The sequence below is a fragment of the Macaca nemestrina genome, chromosome 9, assembly GCF_043159975.1.
Source record: "Macaca nemestrina isolate mMacNem1 chromosome 9, mMacNem.hap1, whole genome shotgun sequence".
Taxonomy (NCBI): Eukaryota; Metazoa; Chordata; class Mammalia; order Primates; family Cercopithecidae; genus Macaca; species Macaca nemestrina.
The window spans coordinates 116,749,364-116,772,848 of NC_092133.1; the positions used below are offsets into that span (position 1 = coordinate 116,749,364).

General features: G+C 42.7%; 1 long non-coding RNA gene across 1 annotated transcript; it reads left to right on the forward strand.

The window, feature by feature from the left end:
* The first annotated feature begins 5,377 nt into the window (after positions 1-5,377).
* On the forward strand, positions 5,378-21,643 carry LOC139356394 (uncharacterized). Its single transcript, XR_011608188.1, has 3 exons — positions 5,378-5,700; positions 7,880-8,042; positions 20,967-21,643. It is a non-coding gene; the product is annotated as an uncharacterized lncRNA (long non-coding RNA).
* Positions 21,644-23,485: the final 1,842 nt, after the last annotated feature.

Genomic DNA, 23,485 nt, shown 5'->3' on the forward strand with positions numbered 1-23,485 from the left:
AGTTGTCTCTCTGTTATTTTGGCACAGCCCTCATGCTCGCTGTATGTCATGGATCAGTCAGGAGGCAGAGGGAACTGGGGGAAAACATGGGAAAGGATCTTTATTGCAGTTCCATGGGAAGGAACAAGCAAGTCAAGGCAATCAGGCTTAGCATTGGCTAGTTTGAATAATTTCATTGGCTTCTCTAAAGAAGAGGCTGCTATCTGGCCCTGAGGAAATTAGGGAAGCAGAATAGTGGCCAGAAATGTGAGAGTGATAAGGAACATTAAAGACTGTAAAAGAGATAAACAGAGATAAAGAAGAGTAAAGAGTGATGAAGAGACGAGAAAGAAGGGGGTATAAACTCTGGGTTGGTTGGATATATAGGAAAGGCATACAGGCAGGCAAGCGGTTTTTTACATCCAGCAATTAGCTTATCCTGAGAGGCGCAGTCCCTCCAGGGTCAACAAGGCCCAGATATCAAAGCATCAAATTCAGGAAATAAGAGACATGACTAATACACCGTTAAAGTCAGTATTATAATTAATATTATTCAACATTATCCTGGAGTCTCTAGCCAGTGCACACAACAGCAAAACCAATAAGATAACAAATATCTGAATGGAAAAGACAGACTTTTAAATTCTCAGATGATGTATCTACTTAAAATTTAAAAACAAAGTCAAGTAATCCATTAAAAGCTATTAAATATAGACACTAAAAACCGTCCTGTATACTATATACCGGTGAAGCTCATTTATAAAATGTAGTGTAAAGCGTGATTCAGAAGAGCAACAAGAACTAAAATAGTTTTAGAACTGATGGAAAATTTCAAAGTCTATGTAAGGAAAAGTGTAAATGCTTATTGCAGATATAAAAGAAAGCATCAGGAGAAAAAGAGGTACAGGTCATCACTGCTCCACCTAGTTCCAGTAACCATGATTTAATTAAATAACATGAGTTCCCCAACATGGTTCCAATTTCAGTTACCATGGTATTTCACCTGTAATTACATAAAGTACAAACTTTGTGTGAGCTTTTCAGTCCACAAATCACAGTATAAATAACAGATGTAATCATGATCAGTGACGCATCACTTCTTTCAAAGTATGCTGTTGCCAATCACTGCATATTTGTTACTGAGTTTATACAGAGAGCAAAGCATGTCACTGTCTTGCCTCCTTGTCTCCCAGTGAGAAGCCCATGTGACATTTTACAAAAAAATGAATAATTAAAAGAGGAAAGTGGTCAACAAACATGAAACTGCAAAAAAAAAAAAAGAAAGAAAAGAAAAGGGATAACACACGGTGAAATTCAAATGGCACATAAATGTAGTTGTAGAAGAAATAGTGGCCATTCACTGAGGCAGATGTTTGCTCGGTATTTCAATTAGTTTTGACAAATAAATCAATTCTGAGTCTGACTGAAGCTCTGTATTTACAGAAACACAGGGGGCACAGACACGTGCTGTGTTAGGGGGTTTTTCTGTTGCTGTAAAGAAATACCTGAGGCTGGGTCATTTATACAGAAAAAGTTTAATTGGCTCACAGGTCCACAGGTTTACGGGAAGCATGGTGCAGGCAACTGCTCACCTTTTGGGGAGGCCTCAGGAGGCTTCCATTCATGGCAGAAGGCAAAGTGGGAGCAGGCTTCTCACATGGAGAGACTGGGTGCAAGACAGCAAGCGGGGGAGGTGCCACACACTTTTAAACAACAGATCTCCTGAGAACTCACTATCAGTGGGACAGCACCAGGTTATGAGGAATCTGTCCCAGTGACCCAAACACCTCCCACAAGGCCCCACCTCCAACACTGGGGATTATATTGATGAAAGAAGGTAAACACCAGTAACATGTGGAAAGAACTGCATCTGGAAATCTGCTCTATCAACGAAATCATTAGAAAAATGTGATGTACTTAGTGTACGAATTTTAGGAAATTTCCCTATTACACTTGCTAGTTTGAATGAATACATGTGTTATTTCCAAAAACATATATATTGAATATTTAATTATTGAATGCATGTATATATCTCATATATATGTATATATCTCATATATATATTATATATATATGCTGACATCACAGGGTAGACTTAACTCATGGCAATTTTTTTCCTGAAGCACCTGCAGAAATCTGTCCTCTTTTCAGTTTTGAAAACCCTCACAAGCCATGGGGGAAAGAGGATCCTTTAGATGCCAGATAGTTCATGGGGCACATTGGGTTACAGTAATTTTAACATAGATCAAATTCATAATTCACAGTGAGGAAATCTGAGAGTTACTCCCAGCTATCATTGAATCAAAGGTGGGGCGGGGCTGTTGTGGGGGCGGGGCCTTGTGAGCCAGTGCCTGGACTCCCACATCACAAATGGAAGGGCGGCGCGTGGAGGGAACTCAAGGCCTAATTGGTTCCTCCTAAGCAGGATTCGACCTGGTTGGCAGGGCAACCGGCCTTCGGTTAGTGCCTTCAGTGGGTGCCTTCAGTTGGTGGCATTTGGCTGCTTTTCCTGGGGAGAGGTGGCAGGTGCTCAGCTCTGCAGGCGTGGGGCAAGCGAAGGCCCCAGCTGCCCGAGAAGAACAGAGTTGCCCCATGGGGACTAAGCCCGCCCCATGCAGGGCCTGCGCAGGGCTTCCGCAGAGCCGTCGTGCAGCTCTGACATCTATGAGTGGGCAGTCAGCAAAGGCGCAGGCCTCAGCAGAGAGGAGCAGAGGCGCCCAGAACACGCTGTCCCCTAATGCCAGCCCTAAGCGGGACTGGCTCAGGGTGCGGCGGGCGGAGCCGTTCTGCAGCCCTGAGGTCCACGATGTGGCCGTGGGAGTAGCGCCAGACTCCACTGCTTTGGAGCCTGCCTAGTCTGATTTGGAAGCCGTGACTTGCAGCACATTGGCGACCAGAAGACGCCAAAAGGTAGGGAGACTGCAGATACCGCTTGGCCTTAGGAGCTCCTTTGGCAGTTGCTCACCCAAGGTTCCCCTCAGAGGCTTCCACAGCCTAGGGCTCCTCCTCCTGCCCCTAGTTCGCGTTCCTAGGCCCGGGTCCCAAGCAGGAGGACTGGCTCTGCCTTGCCTCCCCACCCTTTCTTTTTTCCCTGCTGTTTCCAGCCAGTTTCTTTCCTCCTACATAATCCAATGCTCACTTCTGGGCCCTCTTCTTCTTCCCCAGGCTGGCCAAAAACTACATTTTTAGAATACAAAATGTATGCTACAGATTTCATTGCTGTAGAGGAAATGCCTGACAGCTCTTGTATTTAAACTTAAGTAGCCACACCGGGACTCACAATTTCATATCTTGAGTTCTAGACCACAGCCCTCTCTCCTAAGGCAATGTCAGAGGGTCAGAGGTACTCTTCTTGATTCTAATAAAGAAAATGATTTTTTGTAGAGACAGGGTCTCGCTGTGTTGCCCAGGCTGGTCTCAAACTCCTGGCCTCAAGTGATCCACCCACCTTGGCCTCCCCCATTGCTGGCATGATAGGCAGGAACCACCACATCCCGCCTTTGGAGGTGCTCTAGATCTGTGTGTTTTGGCTGATGTTCCTGCACAGCTGTCAGTAAGATGCTCTTGCAGTATAGTTCCAAACCTTCCTGCACAAATTCAGTGGATCCTGTGATTTTATTTTTTTTACATGGAATAGAATAGCCCTTTTGTTATTGCAGAGAAGCTAGACAATTCACAGTTAGTAACCTGCCGCCTAGAAAATTTTATTTCTTGATCAAAACACCTGTTTATAGATGCTTGTGGTCCAAAGATGCAGATTCCTAATCATGCCCAAGAAGAAGTGATGTCCACTACAGACAACCAGGGAGGGAGTTTAGGATTGTTCTGAGGTGGTGCAAGCTGTTGAAATTCACCCATAAGAGGATAGAGAAAGGGAATCCACATGTTTTGATCCCTCCATGTGCGGGGAATAACTGGGTCTTCATTAAGTTGCACCACCTTTGCTCACAGAGAGAACTGGATTTGAATCCCAGTTCCAACACTCATTACAACGTGATGGTGAATGAGCTTTTAAATCCTCTGAGCCTCAGTTTGCTCATCTATAAAAGATTGGATTCCTATGAGGCTTGCCTAAGATTAGTGTGTAAAAATCTGGGAATAATGCCTGCAATTTGAAAGACAGGGTTGTTATGAGGCTTCAGTTAGGTAAGTGTGTGCAAATCTGGACAAAATGCCTTTAATTTTGTATTTGTTCAATATATAGAGAAGGAGTATTATTTTTCTCTCCTTAATTTTTAGAATAAGTTTATACAATTGGCATTATTCATCTTTTTGAGATAGCCAAAGGACCAGTAAGTTTAAATGTGGCTATGATTAGTCACAAAGCAGTTCACCATATATTTACTTGGTAATTGCTACTTAAAAGTAGCAATGATGCTCACACTGAAAATCTTGTATTACCTAGCGGTTTTCTCTTCCATAAGCCTCTTCATTTGTGGAAACCATAGATTCTAAGTTGCTCTATCAAAGTGATCATTAGAAAAATGTGTACTTAGTGTATAAATTTTAGAAAATTTCCTGTTAGTCTTGTTAATTTGATTGAATATATGTGTTTTGGATTATGAATATGAATATGTATTGATATAAGAAATATGACTTGACATCATAGAGTAATCTTAGCTCATGGCAATGTTTTGTTCTGAAAGCACTTGCGGAAATTTGCCTTTGTTCTAGTTTCGAAGAAAATCAGAAGTGATGGGGCAAGGGGGTGGTCTTTGAATGTCAGATAGTGCATGAGGTACATTAGTATACAGTAATTTTAGCATAATTCATATTCGTAATTCACAGTGAGGAAACCTGAAAGTTGCTACCAGCTACTAATAAATGAAAGGTGGGGCGGGGCCTTGTGAGCCAGTGCCTGGACTCCTGCGTCACAAATGGAAGGGTGGCGCGTGGAGGGAACTCAAGGCCTGATTGGTTTCTCCTAAGTAGGACGCGATCTGGTTGGCAGGGCAACTGACCTTCAGTTAGAGCCTTCAGTGGGTGCCTTCAGTTGGTGGCATTTGACTGCCTTTCCCAGTGAGGGGTGGCAGGTGCTCAGTTCTGCAGGCGTGGGGGCAAGCGAAGGCCCAAGCTGTCCGAGAAGAGCACAGGTGCCCCATGGGGACCACGCTGACCTGTCACATGTGCCCCAAAGCCCGCCCCAGGCAGGGCCAGTGCCGGGCTTCTGCGGAAAGGTGCTGCAGCTCTGACGTCTATGAGTGGGCGGCCAGGAAAGGTGCAGGCCCCAGCACAGAGGAGCAGAGGCGCCCACAACGCGTTGATACCCAAAGCCAGCCCCAGTCAGGGCCAGCGCAAGGGTTCTGCAGAGCCAGCCTATGGCTCTGACCTCTACCAGTAAGCAGAGAGCGAAGGCGCAGGCCGCGCTGTCGAGGAGCAGAGGCGCCGGGAACACGCTGTCTCCCAATGCCAGCCACAAGCAGGGCTAGCTCAGGGTGCGGTGGGTGAAGCCGTCCTGCAGCTCTGGGATCCACGAGGTTGTGGAGGCACTAGTGCCCGACTCCACTGCTTTGGAGCCTGCCCAATTGAATTTGGGAGCCAGCGAGGGTCCTGACTGCAGCATATTGGCCATCAAAAGACGCCCAAAAGTAGAAAGGCAACGAATACTGCTTAAGTTCAGGAGCTGCTCTGGCCGCTGCTGGCCCAAGGTTCCCTCAGATGCATCCAAAGCCTCAGTTTTGTCATCTATAAAAGATGTGATTGTTATGAGGCTTCCATGAGGTAAGTGTGTAAAAATCATGGCAAATTCTTGTAATTTAAAAGAGAGAGTTTCTATGTAAGTGGCTTCTATAAGGTAAGTGGGTAAAAATCTGGACACAATACCTGTAATTTTTTAAGTGTTCAGTATATGGAGAAGGAGGATTATTTTTTCTCATCTAATTTTTAGAGCAAGTTTATAAAATTGGTGATACTCATATTTATTAGACAAACCAATGATCAGAAAGAATAAATAGATCACCAAAGTCACAAAGCAGTTCACAATGCATTTACTGGGTAATTTCTAGTTAAAAGTAGCAATGATGATCACATTGAAAATTGCGTATTATGTGGTCATTTTGTCTTACATAATCCTCTTGGTGTTTTGAAACCATAGATTCTAAGTTGCTCTATCAAAGTGATCATAAGAAAAATGTGATGTACTTAGTGTGTAAATTTTAGAAAATGTCTTCTGTTAGTCTTGTTAATTTGGTTGAACATGTATGTTATTTTCAAAAATGTAAATTGAATATATGTGTATTAGATATATATGTGTATCTATGAAATATGACTTGACATTATAGAGTAGACTTAGCTCAAGACAGTATTTTTTTCTGAAAGCACCTGCAGAAATCTCTTTTCTAGTTTGTAAGAATCTCAGAGGTCATGGTTGAAAGGGGGTTCTATGAATCCCAGATAGTGCATGAGGCAGATTTGGAAATTTTCAGCAATTTTAGTATCATTCATTGTAAGGTGATGATGCCTTGGAGCTTCGTCACAGTGAGAAACCTGAAAAATCATAGCAATCAGCAATGAGTGAAAGGTGGGGCAGGCCTGCTGGCAGGGCGGTGTCTTGTGAGCCATGTGTCTGTGCCCTCAATTCCATGTTGTGGGGATGCATGCAGGGGATTCTGGACCTGATTGTTTCCTCTGAACCAGGATTCGCTCTGGTTGACTTGGTAGTCGGCCTTCACCTGCTGGCGTTCATTGGTTACCCTCAGTTTGTGTTCTCAGTTGGTACCCTCAGCTGGTGATCTTCTGTTGGTGACCTTCAGTTGGTGGGCATCGGCTGAAGGAGAAGGAGGAGCTCCACCTATCTTCTCTCCTCCCGCAGTCACAGCTCTCATGCTTGTTGCATCCAAGCCATTTCTGAATAAACCAGGCAGGGTGATGGCTGCTGCAGACAAGTCAGCACAGGATAGGCAGGTGAGGCAGGGTGGAGGCTGCTAGTGGGGTGCAGCCCCATGGCCTGGTGCTGCCTGTGTTAGCTGTGCCTTTGCTGGGAAGAGGCGGCAGGTGCTGAGCTTTGCAGACTTGGGGGCAAGCAAAGGCCCAAACTGCCTGAGATCTGCTTAGTTGTCCCTTGTGAATCATGCTGACCTGTTCCACGTGCACCAAAGCCAGTCCCAGGCACAGCCGGCACAGGGCTTATGCGGAGCCTCCTGCAACTCTGACATCTTTGAGTGGGCCACGGACAAAGGCACAGGCCCCAGCAGAGAGGAGAAGAGGCAACTGGAACATGCTGGACCCCAATGCCAGCCCTAAGCAGGGCCAGCTCAGGGCAGGGCTGTGAGCAGAGCCATCCTGATGGTCTGAGATCCACGAGGTGGAGGTGGGAGTAGCGTCAGACCCCACTGATTTGGAACTTGCCCAATTGGATTTGTGAGACAGCCAGGGTCCTGACTGGCAGCACACTGGCGACCAGAAGACGCCAAAAGGTAGGGAGGCGACAGATATCGCTTGGCCTCAGGAGCTTCTCTGGCCACTGCTGACCCAAAGTTCTCCCCTACAGGCATCCACAGCCTGGGGCTCCTCCTTCCTGCCCTCAGTTAGCTTTCCTAGGCCCAGGTCCCAAGCAGGAAGACTGGCTCTGCCTTGCCTCCCACCCCCTTTTACTTTCCCTGCTGCGTCTGGCTGGTTTCTTTCCTCCTTCCTACCCCAATGCCGAGTTCTAGGCCCTCTTCTTCTCCCCTAGGCTGGCCAAAAACTAAGTTTTCAGAATACAAAATGGATGATGCAGATTTCATTGTTGTAAAGGAAATGTCTGACAGCTCTTGTATTTAAACTTAAGTAGCCACACTGGGACTCCCAATTTCATATCTTGATTTCTGGACCAGAGCCCTCTATTTTAAAACAATGTCAGACGTGTCAGAAGTATTCTTCTTGATTCTAATCACAAAAAATAATTTTTTTGTGGAAACAGGGTCTCACTGCATTGCCCAGTCTGGTCTCAAGCCCCTGGCCTCATGTGATCCCCCCGACTTGGCTTCCCACATTGCTGGGCTGACAGGCAAGAACCACCACACCTGCCCTTCGGAGGTGCTCCTGCTTTGTGTGTTTCGGCTGGTCTTCCAGCCCAGCTCTGAGTAAGTTGCTCCTGCAGCATCGTTCCAAATCTTTCTGTACAAAATCAGTGGATGCTATGATATTTTACATGTAATAGTCTCTTTGTTTATTGCAGGTAAGCTAGACAATTCGCAGTTAGTAACCTAGGGTCTAGAAATTTTCATATATTTTATTTTATTTACTTATTTTTGAGAGGAAATTTCACTCTTGTTGCCCAGGCTGGAGTGCAATGATGTGAACTAAGGTCACTGTAACCTCCACCTGCTGGGTTCAAGCGATTTTCCTGCCTTAGCCTCCCGAGTACCTGGGATTAGAGGCATGCACCACCAAGCCCGAATAGTTTTGTCTTTTTTAGTAGAGATGGGATTTCACCATGTTGGTGAGGCTGGTCTCGAACTCCTGACCTCCGGTGATCTGCTCACCTTGGCTTCCTAAAGTACTGGAATTACAGGTGTGAGACACCATCCCTGGCCAAAAATTTCATTTCTTGATCAACAAACCTGTTTCTAAGGAGATGCTTGTGGTCTAAATATGCAGATTCCTAGTCATTTCTAAGAAGGGAAGGACTGCAAGGCAACCTGGGAGGGAGTTTAGGATTGTTCTGAGGCTGTGAAAGCCATTGAACTTCACACATAAGAGGGTAGAGACAGGGAATCCACATGTTTTGATCCCTCCATGTGCGGGGTATAACTGGGTCTTCATTAAGTTGCACCACCTTTGCTCTCAGAGAGAACTGGATTTAAATCCCAGTTCCAACACTCATTAGGACGTGATCTGTGAATGTGTTTTTAACTCCTCTGAGCCTCACTTTGCTTATCTGTAAAAGGGGATTCTTATGAAGCTTCCATAAGGTAAGTGTGTAAAAATTTGGGTGGGCAAAATGCCTGTAATTTAAAAGATAGGGTTGTTGTGAGGCTTCGATAAGGTAAGTGTGTAAAAACCTGGATACGATACCTGTAATTTTGTAAGTGTTCAATACATAGAGAAGGATTATTTTTCCCTCATTTAATTTTTAGAGCAAGTTTATAAAATGGTGTTACTCACATTTTTGAGATAATCAAACCAAGGATCACAAAGATTAAATGAGTCACCATAGTCACAAAGCAGTTCACAATACATTTACTGGGTAATTGCCAGTTAAAAGTAGCAATGATGGGAGGCTGAGGCCGGCGGATCACGAGGTCAGGAGATTGAGACCATCCTACCTAACATGGTGAAATCCCATCTCTACTAAAAATACGAAAAAAATTAGCTGGGCGTGGTGGCGGGTGCCTGTAGTCCCAGCTACTCAGGAGGCTGAGGCAGGAGAATAGCATGAACCTGGGAGGCAGAGCTTGCAGTGAGCCGAGATCCTGCCACTACACTCCAGCCTGGGCAACAGAGTGAGATTCCATCTCAAAAAAAAAAAAAAAAAGTGCAACGATGATAACATTTAAAATCTTATATTATATGGTACTTTTCTCTTACATACGCCTCATTGTTTGTTGAAGCTGTAGATTCTCAGTTGCTGTATCAAAGTGATCACTAGAAAACTGTGATATACTTAGTGTATAAATTTTAGAAAATGTCCTCTATTAGTCTTGTTAATTTGATTGAATATGTGTGTTATTTTCAAAAATTTAAAATGGAGTACGTGTGGATTGAATATATTTGTGTGTGTATATATATGAAATATGATTTGACATTATAGTGTAGGCGCAGCTCAAGGCAATGTGTTTTTCTGAAAGCACCTGCAGAAATCTGTCATTTTTCTAGTTTGTAAAAATCTCAGAGGTTATGGGGGAAAGGGGATTCTGTGAATCCCAGATAGTACATGAGGCAGATTTGGTTTCAGTGATTTTAGCATCATTTATTGTCTCAAAAAAAGAAAGAAAGAAAGAAAACCCCATCATCTCAGCCAAAGATCTCCTTAAGCTGATAAGCTACTTCAGCGAAGTCTCAGGCTACAAAATCAGTGTGCAAAAATCACAAGCATTCCTCTACACCAATAATAGACAAACAGAGAGCCAAACCATGAGTGAACTCCCATTCACAATTACTACAAAGAGAATAAAATACCTAGGAAAAAGGGATATGAAGGACTTCTTCAAGGAGAACTACAAACTACTGCTCAAGGAAGTAAGACAGGACACAAATAGGAAAACATTCCATGCTCATGAATACTAAGACACAATATCATGAAAATGGCCATATTGCCCAAAGTAATTTATAGATTCAATGCTATCTTCATCCAGCTACCATTGAAGAATTAGAAAAAAACTACTTTAAATTTTGAGAGGTGACAATGTGCCAGCAGCCCTCGCTTGCTCTGGGCGCTTCCTCCGCCTCGACCTCCGCTCTGGTGGTGCTTGAGGAGCCCTTCAGCCTGCCATTGCACTGTGGGAGCCCCTCTCTGGGCTGGCAGAGACTGAAGCCGGCTCCTTCTGCTTATGGGGAGGTGTAGAGGGAGAGGGGCAGGGTGGGAACCCGGGCTGCCTGCAGGGCTCGTGGGGCAGTGCAAGTTCCCGTTGGCCATGGGCTCGGCAGACTCTGCACTTGGAAAGGCAGGCCAATGCCGCCGGTCCCTAGCCCAGGAGCTTAGCACCCGGGCCAGCAGCTGAAGTCCCCCAGCACTGCTGGCCCACCCAGGCCATGCTCGAATTCCCTCCCGGTCTCAGCTGCTTCTGTGCAGGGCAGGGCTCCAGACCTGCAGCCCACCATGCCCAATCCCCCCCACTGGTGGGCTCCCGCAAGGCCATAGCCTCCCCAGTGGATGCCACCCCCTTCTCTGTGGTGCCCAGTCCCATTGACCACCCAAGGGCTGAGGAGTGCAGGCCTGAGGCAGGCAGGACTGACAGGCAGCTCCGCCTGTGGCCCCAGCAGCGTGGGTTCCACTAGGTGAAGCCAGCTGGGCTCCTGAGTCAAGTGGGAACTTGGAGAACTTTTATGTCTAGCTAAAGGATTGTAAACACCAATCAGCACCCTGTGTCTAGCTCAAGGTTTGTAAATGCACCAATCAGTGCTCTGTGTCTAGTTAATCTAGTGGGGACTCAGAGAACTTTTGTGTCTAGCTAAAGGATTGTAAAGGCACCAGTCAGCACTCTGTGTCTAGCTCAGGGATAAACGCACCAATCAGCACCCTGTAAAATGGACCAATCAGCAGGATGTGGGTGGGGTTAGATAAGGTAATAAAAGCAGGCTGCTGGAGCCAGCAGTGGCAACCTGCTCAGGTCCCCTTCCACGCTGTGGAAGCATTGTTCTTTTGCTCTTTACAATAAATCTTGCTGCTGCTCACTCTTTGGGTCCATGCTGCCTTTATGAGTTGTAACACTCACGGCGAAGGTCTGCAGTGTCACTCCTGAAGTCAGTGAGACCACAAACCCAACAGAAGGAAGAAACTCCAAACACATCTGAACATCAGAAGGAACAAACTCCGGACACACCATCTTTAAAAACGGTAACACTCACCGTGAGGGTCCATGGCTTCATTCTTGAAGTCAGTGAGACCAAGAACCCACCAATTCCGGACACAATTTCACATGGAACAAAAAAAGAGCCCATATAGCCAAGACAATCCTAAGCCAAAAGAACAAAGCTGGAAGCACCATGCTACCTGACTTCAAACTGTACTACAAGAAGCATAAATTTAAAAATATGAAGCACAATAATTTTTTGTCCTTTAAAAAAGAAGTATATTTTTCATTCCTGTAATCCCAGCAATTTGGGAGGCTGAGGTGGGTGGATCACGAGATCAGGAGATCAAGACCATCCTGGCTAGCATGGTGAAACCCCATCTCTACTAAAAATACAAAAAAAATTAGCTGGACATGGTGGCAGGTGCTTGTAGTCCCAGCTACTTGGGAGGCTGAGGCAGGAGAATGGCATGAACCAGGGAGTTCATTTTAAAGGTAATTTATACCTGATGAAAATGTTGTAATTTAAAAATGAAACTCTAGGCTTAAATTCCAAGAGTATACAAACAAATCAGTTGTAAAAGCCATGAAGCTTGCAGTGAGCCGAGATTGCACCACTGCACTCCAGCTTGGGCAAGACATCGAGACTCCATCTCAAAAAAAACAAAAACAAAAAAAGTATATTTTTAATTTGAAAGGTACACTGTTAGATAGTTTTACTAAAATGACATAATTATTTGCACACTCTCTCATCTAATTAGTCTGTTTTAGTTCCTATGAACCTGATTATAAACTAGCAATATTTCTTTTGGCCTATTTATAAGCTTTTATTTTTATATTTGAATAAATATATTTAATTAAAAATTGTGTAGTTTTAAATTATAGACTGTACATTTGCTCAAATAAAAATTTCTTCTCTTTTCTAATTGATAAACCTATTTCTAATTAGCATTTCTCCAGTTTATTTATGATCACAGCTGTTTCCTATACTAATGTAGTATTTTCTGCATATATACTGAGGGTGTCTTATTTACATTATAACATATAAAATATTTTAACAACCTAAGAGTTATTGTTTTCTAGTTGTGGAGGATATTTTTATTATTTTTATTGCTGAAGATGCTTATTCTCTCTTTCATAATTTACTATACTTTCATTTTTTTCTTTCTTTCTTTTTTTTTTTTTGAGACAGTTTTTGCACTATTGCCCAGGCTGGAGTGCAATGGCTCGATCTCGGCTCACTGCAACCTCCGCCTGCTGGGTTCAAGCGATTATTCTGCCTCAGCCTCTCCTGTAGCCGGGACTACAGGCGCCCTCCACTGCACCTGGCTAATTTTTGTATTTTTAGTAGAGACCAGGTTTCGCCATGTTATCCAGGCTGGTCTTGAACTCTTGACCTCAGGTGATCCACCCGCCTTAGCCTCCCCAAGTCGCTAGAATTACAGGCATGAGCCACCGCGCTCATCCTGTTGATGAGTTTTTAACAAAGACACTTAACCCTAACATTTGAAGTCAAAATTTTATTAAAAAATGGTTTTAATCAATGCCAAGAATAAGATTAGATATATTAATGACCACTGTGGAAGACTAGAAGTCATCAGTTACTTCTTTCCAACACTGTGTTTTCTACAACTGATTTGTTTGTATACTCTTGGAATTTAAGCCTAGAGTTTCATTTTTAAATTACAACATTTTCATCAGGTATAAATTACCTTTAAAATAATTTATTTTGATAATTCCCAAATTCACAGATCGAAAGTCATCACCCTGTAGCACACAGGATTATTGCTGTGTATGGGAAACTGCAGTCCTTGTATTTTTAAGGTTTCATTGTGTATTTTCTTTGGGAAAATATTTCAACATTTTATAACTGCAACTAGCTGAAGTTACAAAATTATCTCTGGATTTGAGAAGATTATGCCTGAGCATGGCGAAGAATTAGAAATAATAGCTAACTTTTTCTATCTGCCAGGCACTGTGCTAAATACTTTGCATGAAGATGATAATTTCAAAACTAAACACAGAAAAGCAACTGTAAAAGAAATAATTTCTTTAAATAAATCCGATCTCCATTCACTCTAGAGTGAATTTTTACTGTAAATGTAAACTGTTTTCCTATGTCATTACTTTTCTGAATATAATTATAATGTGTGAATTTAATGTGTGAATTTTACAAAAAAAAACCAGATTTTTACCTCTGGCAGATCTCCTTCTAATGCAAGCATTTTACTAAATGGCCTTCTTGAAATTCAAGTGTTTAATAAATGTTGTATACATTTATTTAATTTGGCTTAGGGTATTTGTTTATTAGTAGCACTTTCGCATCTATGGGATTGTTGCATAAATAAATGGTTTAAATATGTAGGATATTTAAAAGCTGTTCTTTCTGCATTTGAGATTTTGAAACTTTAAAGAAGGCATTATAAAATGTCTCATGGAAAACATATTATTTTAAGAATTATTAAAGTAAAATAAAAATCTGTGACTCATAAAGATACACTCCATTTTTGTCCTCTATGATTTTTTTAATGGGACTTGAATATTTTAAGCTAGTGTTTTTAGAAGATCACGTAATTTTAACAGGAAATTTCAAAAAAATGAAAGCCTAAATCCAATTCCAATTTCAATTACTTGAAAATTCTCACTGATATAAATTTATATAAATGTGATATTTATAATCAATAAATAAATACAATAGAATCATTGTTAAGTTGGGTAAAAAAATATTTTAAAAAACAATGAAGGCCGGGTGTGGTGGCTCATGCCTGTAATCCCAGCACTTTGGGAGGTCGAGGCAGGCAGATCATGAGGTCAGGAGATCAAGACCATCCTGGCTAACACAGTGAAACTCCGTCTCTACTAAAAATACAAAAAAATTAGCCAAAATTAGCCAGGTGTGGTGGTGGGCACCTGTAGTCCCAGTTACTTGGGAGGCAGGAGAATGGCGTGAACCTGGGAGGTGGAGATTGCAGTGAGCTGAGATCGCACCACTGCACTCCAGCCTGGGTGACAGAGCGAGACTCCATCTCAAAAAAAAAAAAAAAAAAAAGAAAACTTCTATTACCTCTATATGTATGTATGTACACATGTACGCACACAATGAATATTTATATATATATTTACATACACACACCATATATACCTGTGTATAAATGAATAACAATAGACTATCAGTTGACCTCTACTATATCATTTGAAGGCTCATTGCACAATGACCGCAACAGAGAGGACAGCAGAATACAACCTCAAATTTCCAAGATGGCTTGAATTGTATCTGAATTTCTTACAGGGTACAGAGATATTAAAATCTTGTTTAATTATGCTTCTTTGTTTATTACTGGGAGAGCCTCACATGCAAAGCAGATCAGGATATTCTCTTACAAAATGTGATAATTAACAGTCAATTCATAATGTAAGGGTAATTCAAACGGCAGTTTCAACAGCAAACAGGAGGGGCTTTTGTAGCCCATTCTATTTTCAATCAGCCACAAACCACCCACATCTGCTGAAATAAAAACTAAAAAGGCAGGTGGAGGAAAAGATGTTCTAGATCAAGCAGTAGGTACCAGGTCTGCTGAAGACATAGCGTGCCACCCACAAACACACAAGTTCAACAAACGTGGCTTAATCCTTCAGAAAATTAAGTTCTAACTTTCTAATCATTAGGTATCTTCTTTATAAAAGACATAGCAAATATAAATACAAAATATACCCCTCTAAGTTTACTGGGAAGTTAAAAAAAGTGTCTTGTAACTTTTAATAAATAACTAGGGAGGTAAGCTTGTTCATTTCTGAGATTTACAACTTTTATAAGGAAAGCCAGTAAAGGAGCTGTATTAATATTTGAATTGTGCCATGTTCAATAGAAGCAATGAGCCATAATACCTACTGAGAGAAGAAAAGCAAGAGAAAGATTTAACAAGAAAATCTAACTATGGCGTTTAGTTTCTCTAAATATTTATTAAATTCTGAATGCTATATGATTGCTTTCATGTTAATTTTTCAGTAAAGAAATTGAATACAATTGAATACAATTTCTCAGTTGAGAAATTGAATACAATAGATTTTAGTTTGATGTGACACTTGATAGGATAATTTTAAAATCATTATTTTAATTAGATATAATACTTCTAGGTAGAATAATAAAAATAAAGGAAAGCTGATTTTCTTTAAATTCCATCAATTATTTCTTTCTCACAATAATTAATATTATTTACCAATGACGTAGTAGATTAATACCAAATAATTATAAAATCAGGGAGTCAAGCCTCGCCTATCTGACTGAATAAAATGTCTCAGGCTGCTTTTGCATTTAATATACATGCTCTTGCCTTTACCAGTCACACCCACATCTTCCTTCTGGTTTTGTAAAACACTGGGTAAAGAAGAAGACAATATTTCCAAGTTTTGCATTATCAGCCCAATAGAGAACTCCTCTCTTCCCTGAACTGAGGGCCACGTCTCAGGGGTTGAAACAGGGCCAGTTACATTCTATGTTCCCAACATAATTGTCCATGCATAGATCCAATCAAGTTAAATGAGCAATAGGATATTTATTCTAAAAACACCTTATTGCTGCAATAATAATATAGTAATATTATTCTAATAATGATATTAGAATAACTGGTTTTTAGAATACTAAATAGTTGAAAATAATCTAAATGCCTCACAAGGTAACATGTCAACTACAGCAAGTATGTAAGATTTAGTATTATTCACACACTAAAATAATATTCCAAAAAGTAATGGGATAGGAAAAGTGTATTGATACAGAGATAATAAATATAACTAAACCATGCTAAAATGCATTTTAAAATAAAATATGCCAAAATGTTATTGATGATGATTTGAGATGATAGTATTGCTAAGTAAGGTTTCAAATTTAATTTGCTGCTTTTGTGGTACTTTTATAAATTTTTAAATAATTAGTGTGTTAAAAATATAAAAGTCTAGAAATCAGAAAAAGGTATATTGCCAAAGGAAGACTGAGTTAGTAGATTTGGGGATCCATTAAGTTCTGTTTATGCTCAAAAAACAAACAAAAACCAGGTAACAGCAGCAAAAAATATCTCACTCATTTCCTGGAAAAATAAATGAAACTACAAAGAATTTCCAAACTGAAAAACTATACATTTCCCTTCTGCCAGGTCTGTCCCAGCAAGTGTCACTAAAAGGCAGCCCTTGTGCTTCTGTCACTGTGACAGCTGTGAGAAGGAAGGTGGAAGGGAAAAGAGACCCAGTGCTGAACTCCAAGTAGAGATGGGGCTTTTCTCTCTGCTTTTCCCTCCCCTCCCAGCCAATAACAGATTGATTTGTATTTGTATTATGAGACAAAAATGGTTGTCGGCAGCTATTCTTTCCTTTTATACACAATGTAAGCTCATATTTACATTCCTAGCTGAACAATATCTAAGAGGTACTTAAACTGACATAAAACGCAGATGATCTTAGTCTGACCAACTGCTTAATGCAAGAAAAAAACTTCAAATTGGAAGAGGAGTCCCTCCAAATATAGAAAGGACCAGTATTTTAAGAGGCATGTTAACTAAAAATGTGGCAATGCAAGGAGCAGAGCAGGAAGAACCTTTAAGTCTGAAACACAACAGGTCAATTTCATAGTCAGTTTCCATGGTGCTTCCACAACAAACTCTGGCATCTGTTTTCTCTACAATGGAGGTTAACAATAGTAGCTATTTCAGAGCAGGAAAAGGCTTAGAAGAGTCCTAGAATATGGTCGTGGCTATATAAAGTTTAGATATTTGTATATTGTAACAAACCTACAACGCATTTTTTTCTTGGGTAGTCAATAATAGATTTCTTTTGGAAAAGTTGCAGCCTCCTGTCCAGGGAACACCTGCAGTTCCCACTAAGTGAACATTGGTGTCTGCTAACTGTTGCCTCTATTTCTCTCAATAATACACTGTCAAGCTATTCCTTGATTTAGCAATTTTATTTACTTTTTTTGTTTCGTTTTGTCTCACTCTGTCGCCTAGGCTGGAGTACAGTGGTGTGATCTCAGCTCACTGCAACCTCTGCCTCCCAGGTTCAAGCGATTCTCCTGCCTCAGGCTCTTGAGGAGCTGGGATTACAGGCGCCTGCCACCACGCCCAGCTAATTTTTGTATTTTTAGTAGAGACGGGGTTTTGTTTGCCATGTTGGCCAGGGTGGTCGTGATCTCCTAACCTGGTGATCTGCCTGCCTCAGCCTCCCAAAGTGCTGAAATTACAGGTGTGAGCCACTGCACCCAGCTACATTCTTTTTTTTTTTTTTTTTTTTTTTTTAGACTGTGTCTCGCTCTGTTACCAAGTCTGGAGTGCAGCAGTGTCACTGAGAGGTGACAATGTGCTAGCAATGTGCTAGCAGCCCTCACAGCACCTCCTCAACCTCGGGTCCACTCTGGTGGTGCTTGAGGAGCCCTTCAGCCTGCCACTGCACTGTGGGAGCCCCTCTCTGGGCTGGCTGAGGCCAGAACCGGCTCCCTCAGCTTGCAGGGAGGTGTGGAGAGGTGCGGGTGGGAACCGGGGCAGCAGCACTCACAGTCTGGCACCAGTTTTGAGGGGCACCGGCGTGGGCTCGGCAGGCCCCCTGCTATGAGCGGCCAGCTTGCACCAACCCAGGCCAGCAGCTGCGGTGGGTGAGCTGCGTCCCCCAGCAGTGCCTGCCTGCCGGAGCTGGGCTCCAGTTCTTGCGTGGTCTCAGCTGCCTCCTGGCAGGGCAAGGCTCAGGACCTGCAGCCCGCCATGCCCAAACTCCCCACCATCATGGGCTCCTGTGCAGCTGGAGCCTCCCCAACGAGCACCACACCTTGCTCCGCATCCCTGGGTCCCATCAACCGCTCAGGGCCTGAAGAGTATGGGTGCACAGTGCGAGACTGGCAGGCAGCTCCGCTTGCGGCCCTAGGGTGGGATACACTAGGTGAAGTCAACTGGGCTCCTGGGTCTAGTGGGGCCTTGGAGAAATTTTATGTCTAGCTAAGGGATCGTAAAGGCACCAATCAGCACTCTGTGTCTAGCTCGGGGTTTGTAAATACACCAATCAGCACTCCGTCTAGCTCAGGGTTTGTAAATACACCAATCAGCACTCTGTGTCTAGCTCAGGGTTTGTAAATACACCAATCAGTAGTCTGTATCTAGTTAACATAGTGCAGACTTGGAGAACTTTTATGTCTAGCTAGAGGATTGTAAATGCACCAATCAGCACTCTGTGTCTAGCTCAGGGATTGTAAACGCACCAATCAGCTCTCTGTAAAATGGACCAATCAGCAGGATGTGGGTGGGTCAGATAAGGGAATAAAAGCAGGCTGCCCTAGCCAGCTTGCCACAACCCGCTGGGGTCCCCTTCCACCCTGTGGAAGTTTTGTTGTTTTGCTCTGCAACAACTCTTGCTGCCCTCACTCTTTGGGTCCATGCTGCCTTTATGAACTATAACATTCAGTGCGAAGGTCTGCAGCTTCACTCCTGAAGCCAGCGAGACCACGAACCCACCAGGAAGAATGAACAACTCCAGATGCACCACATTTAAGAGCTGTAACACTCCCCATGAAGAGCTGCAGCTTCACTCCTTAAGTCAGTGAGACCACAAAACCACCAGAAGAAAGAAACTGCTGACACACCATCTTTAAGAACTGTAACACTCACCGCAAGGGTCTGCAGCTTCATTCTTGAAGGCAGTGAAAGTCAGTGAGACCAAGAAGCCATCAATTTGGGACACATTATCATAGCTCACTGCCACCTCGACCTCCTGGGATCAAACAAGCCTCCTACCTCAGCCTTCAGAGAAGCTGGAACTCCTAGGCTCAAGTGATCCACCTCACTCGGCCTTCCAAAGTCTGGGATTACAGTGTGAGCCACTGAGCCAGGCCAATTTATTCCTTTCTGATTAATAAATTGGGCCGGGCGCCATGGCTCATGCCTGTAATCCCAGCACTTTGGATGGCCGAGTGAGGCCAATCACTTGAGCCTAGGAGGTCCAGACTGGCATGGGCAACATGGTGAAAACCCGTCTCTACTAAAATACAAAAAAATTAGCCGGGCATGGCGGCGGGAGCCTGTAGCAGCTACTCAGGAGACTGAGGCAGGAGAATCACTTGAACCCGCGCGGCGGAGCTTGCAGTGAGCCGAGATTGCACTGCTGCACTCCAGCCTGGGCAACGGAGCAAGACTCCACCTCAAAATAAATAAATAAACTGACCGGGTGCCAATTGATTTTTAGAAACTATGGATTACCTCATTAAACCACCTCTCAAGCCTCTCCTTTCAGTCTCCTGCGTTAGTAACTCTGTAATTTTTGCTTTTTTGTTTTGTTTTGTTTTTTTGAGATGGAGTCTTGTTCTGTCGCCAGGCTGGAGTGCAGTGGCACCATCTTGGCTCACTGCAAGCTCAGCCTGCTGGGTTCAAGCAATTCTCCCGGGTAACTGAGACTACAGGCGCCCGCCACCATGCCCGGCTAATTTTTTTGCATTTTAGTAGAGACGGGGTTTCACCATGTTGGCCAGGATGGTCTTGATTTCTTGACCTTGTGATCCGCCCGCCTCAGCCTCCCAAAGTGCTAGGATTATAGGCGTGAGCCACCGTGCCCGGCCATCCTGTATATTTTTAATCTACGTGTGTTATTTTACTTTTGGCTTCATTTGTAAAACACATGTTTTCTAAAGCCTAATCTGAGAGTCTTTTTCATTTAATTGACTAACATATTTATTTACACGTCAAGTCAAAAAATTGGTTTCACGTTTATCATAATGTATATATTCTTTGTTTCTAAAATTCTTATTCTTTATTTCTTTTTTCTTATAATATTGCATATATTTTGTTGGTTTTTATGTTCTCCAGGTGTTTGAAAGGTATGTATATGTTCATCCTACTATACTGGTGATTTTAACTTTTCAAATCTTAAATTTCGGTTTTCCAGTTCCTTAAATCCATCATTTTTACCTACTTGTCCTTTATCTTCACAGTCTGGGAGGTCTTCTCAAAGCTACCCTCTTTATATCTCTTTTTTTATTTTTGAGACAGAGCTTTGCTCTGTCTCCAAGCTGGAGTGCAGTTGTGTGATCTCAGCTCACTGCGACTTAGTAATTCTCACAGGCAACTATGTGAAAACTTAAGGCGCAAGCTGTTCCTTGGAAATACCACTTTATGAATGGTTGTCTCTGATCACCTTTCAGCATTTTAAAAGGTTTCATTTTCATTTGAGTTCTGTTTTTCAATTTTAATTTTGTATTACTAAAATATTCCTCTCTAAATTGCTATTGTAAAAAATGTTATCTTTAAATGAAAACTGATCAAAGGCAAAACTGTGTGTGTGTGTGTGTGTGTGTGTAATAGGACCAAAAAGTGAACACAGTGTGTAGAAGATGTACATCTTCATCACTGTATCAAAGATACTCAAAAGCACTGAAGTCAGTGAGCAAGAAGCAGTTTTTACGCCTATCTGCAGTCCACCAATTTGGGAAGACGTGGAAAAAAAGCGCTTAAGAGAATCATGGCCCGCTGCTAAGGAGTTGCCCGAATCCGTGAGACAGTTAAGTCTAAACTTCAATTTTGCTTTTCCTAGGTGCCTGACCTGAGCAAATGCTAAAAGTGAATTTCACGCTGCAGTACCTCCTATTGGGCTTGGAAAAACAGTTACTGACTCACTTTGGGGAAGACTCCAAACTGTTGAAAGTAGAGAGTGGTGTTGCTGCTTCAAACTGAGACTAATATATCTCCCTAAAGCCACTTTCCAACTTGGTTGTTATCCCTCTAATTATTTCTGGCCACTTCCTGGTGATAACTTCAATGTCTCCAGTGTTAGGTACAAGGCAGAGGGGAGATGCCACTGATGGTCTTCAAAAGCGACCTTGTTTTTCCAACTATGTTCAATTTCTATTACTACTCATGCTACTGCTACTGCTACTACTACTACTACACACACACACACACACCACAGAAACCTTTGGCCACCAATATTAACTGTGTGGGATCTTCTGCAAACCATTTCTATTTCCATCAAAGATGATCCCTAGGTACTATATGGCTATTACAGCCAACAATTTATAATATCAACTTGTGGAAAAACCTTTCCACTCTAGCTATTAAAACAGAGAAACTTTCAGAAATGCACACACACCTACTCCAAGTTCTCAAAAGTTCAACACTAATGATTTAAGTATTTTTTTAAAGTCGTTTAAGTACCTGAAGGTGCCAAAACCCGTTAGACTTACTGTACCAAGGATCAGGATCACATCTCCAAGCAACAGAGCAACCCATAGCCAAAAGTGAATATTTTCAGGGCCTTGTACAGAGGCTAAAGCAATTTCCTAACATGAGAAATAAGGGATTGATCTGGAAGATCCTTTAAAAGCTGATTGCTGGATTTACAAAAATCCCTGACTACTTTAGTACAATGAAACAGAGAAATTGGGTAACGATGCCGTCAAAGAGGAAAGAGAGAAAAGGTTCGTTACGCAGCTGTTGTTTAAACACACCATCCTTCATTTAAACTGAAAACTGAGAAAAATATTCAAATTTTGTGAAGGAAATTGGGCAAAGTGAACATGTTTATTATATTTTTTCACTCCCTCAAAACTCACAATTATAAATTATATCATTTATAATGGAAAACAAGAAATCAATCTTCCAAAGTTAAAAGTATCAAAACTCTGGACTGGAAGAAAGCACATATTTACCCTGTGTAAAAATTCTGTTACATCAAAAAGACAAATTTTAACACAGAAAAATAGCTGCTTAATTTTAGAAACAAGGTAGGGAGGCAGAAGGGAAAAAACCAACTGCAACTAATAACAACAAAAAAAGATGAAGGAAAAGAAACCACTTCTTTTTTTTTTTTTTTTTTTGGAGACGGAGTCTCGCTCTGTCGCCGGGGCTGGAGCGCAGTGGCCGGATCTCAGCTCACTGCAAGCTCCGCCTCCCGGGTTTACGCCATTCTCCTGCCTCAGCCTCCTGTGTAGCTGGGACTACAGGCGCCCGCCACCTCGCCCGGCTAGTTTTTTGTATTTTTTTTTTTTTAGTAGAGACGGGGTTTCACCGTGTTCGCCAGGATGGTCTCGATCTCCTGACCTCGTGATCCGCCCGTCTCGGCCTCTCAAAGTGCTGGGATTACAGGCTTGAGCCACCGCGCCCGGCCAGAAACCACTTCTATATTCATTAAATAGAATGTCTTGTTATTTTTGAAGACAGTAAAAACTTTTTGACATTGTTTTTAATCGTAGGCCACGGAAGCATCATTGGATCTCATTTGGTCTAGTCAGTGTGTAAAGCGTTTACAAACCTAACTAAAAATAGAATTAATGGGAGTTGGCCGGGCGCGTTGGCTCAAGCCTGTAATCCCAGCACTTTGGGAGGCCGAGACGGGCGGATCACGAGGTCAGGAGATCGAGACCATCCTGGCTAACACAATGAAACCCCGTCTCTACTAAAAAATACAAAAAACTAGCCGGGCGGGTGTGGTGGCGGGCGCCTGCAGTCCCAGCTACTCGGGAGTCTGAGGCAGGAGAATGGCTTAAACCCGGGAGGCGGAGCTTGCAGTGAGCTGAGATCTGGCCCCTGCACTCCAGCCCGGGTGACAGAGCAAGACTCCGTCTCAAAAAATAATTAATTAATTAATTAATGGGAGTTATGTGCTTATATTCCTTATACACAGGAGAAAAAGAAAAGGACCTCTTTATGCCAGCTTTGAGTTTGGCTTGATTTTTTATGACTTATTTAAAAGTGCTACTGAATGAGAAAGTCTCTTAATGGAAATACTGACACGGTCTTTTTTTTTTTTTTTTTTTTTTTTTTTTTTTTTTTTTTTGAGACAGAGTCTGGCTCTGCCGCCCAGGCTGGAGTGCAGTGGCCGGATCTCAGCTCACTGCAAGCTCCGCCTCCCGGGTTCACGCCATTCTCCTACCTCAGCCTCCCGAGGAGCTGGGACTACAAGTGCCCACCACCATGCCCAGCTAATTTTTTGTATTTTTAGTAGAGACAGAGTTTCACCGTGTTAGCCAGGATGGTCTTAATCTCCTGACCTCATGATCCGCCTGCCTCGGCCTCCCAAAGTGTTGGGATTACAGGTGTGAGCCACCACGCCTG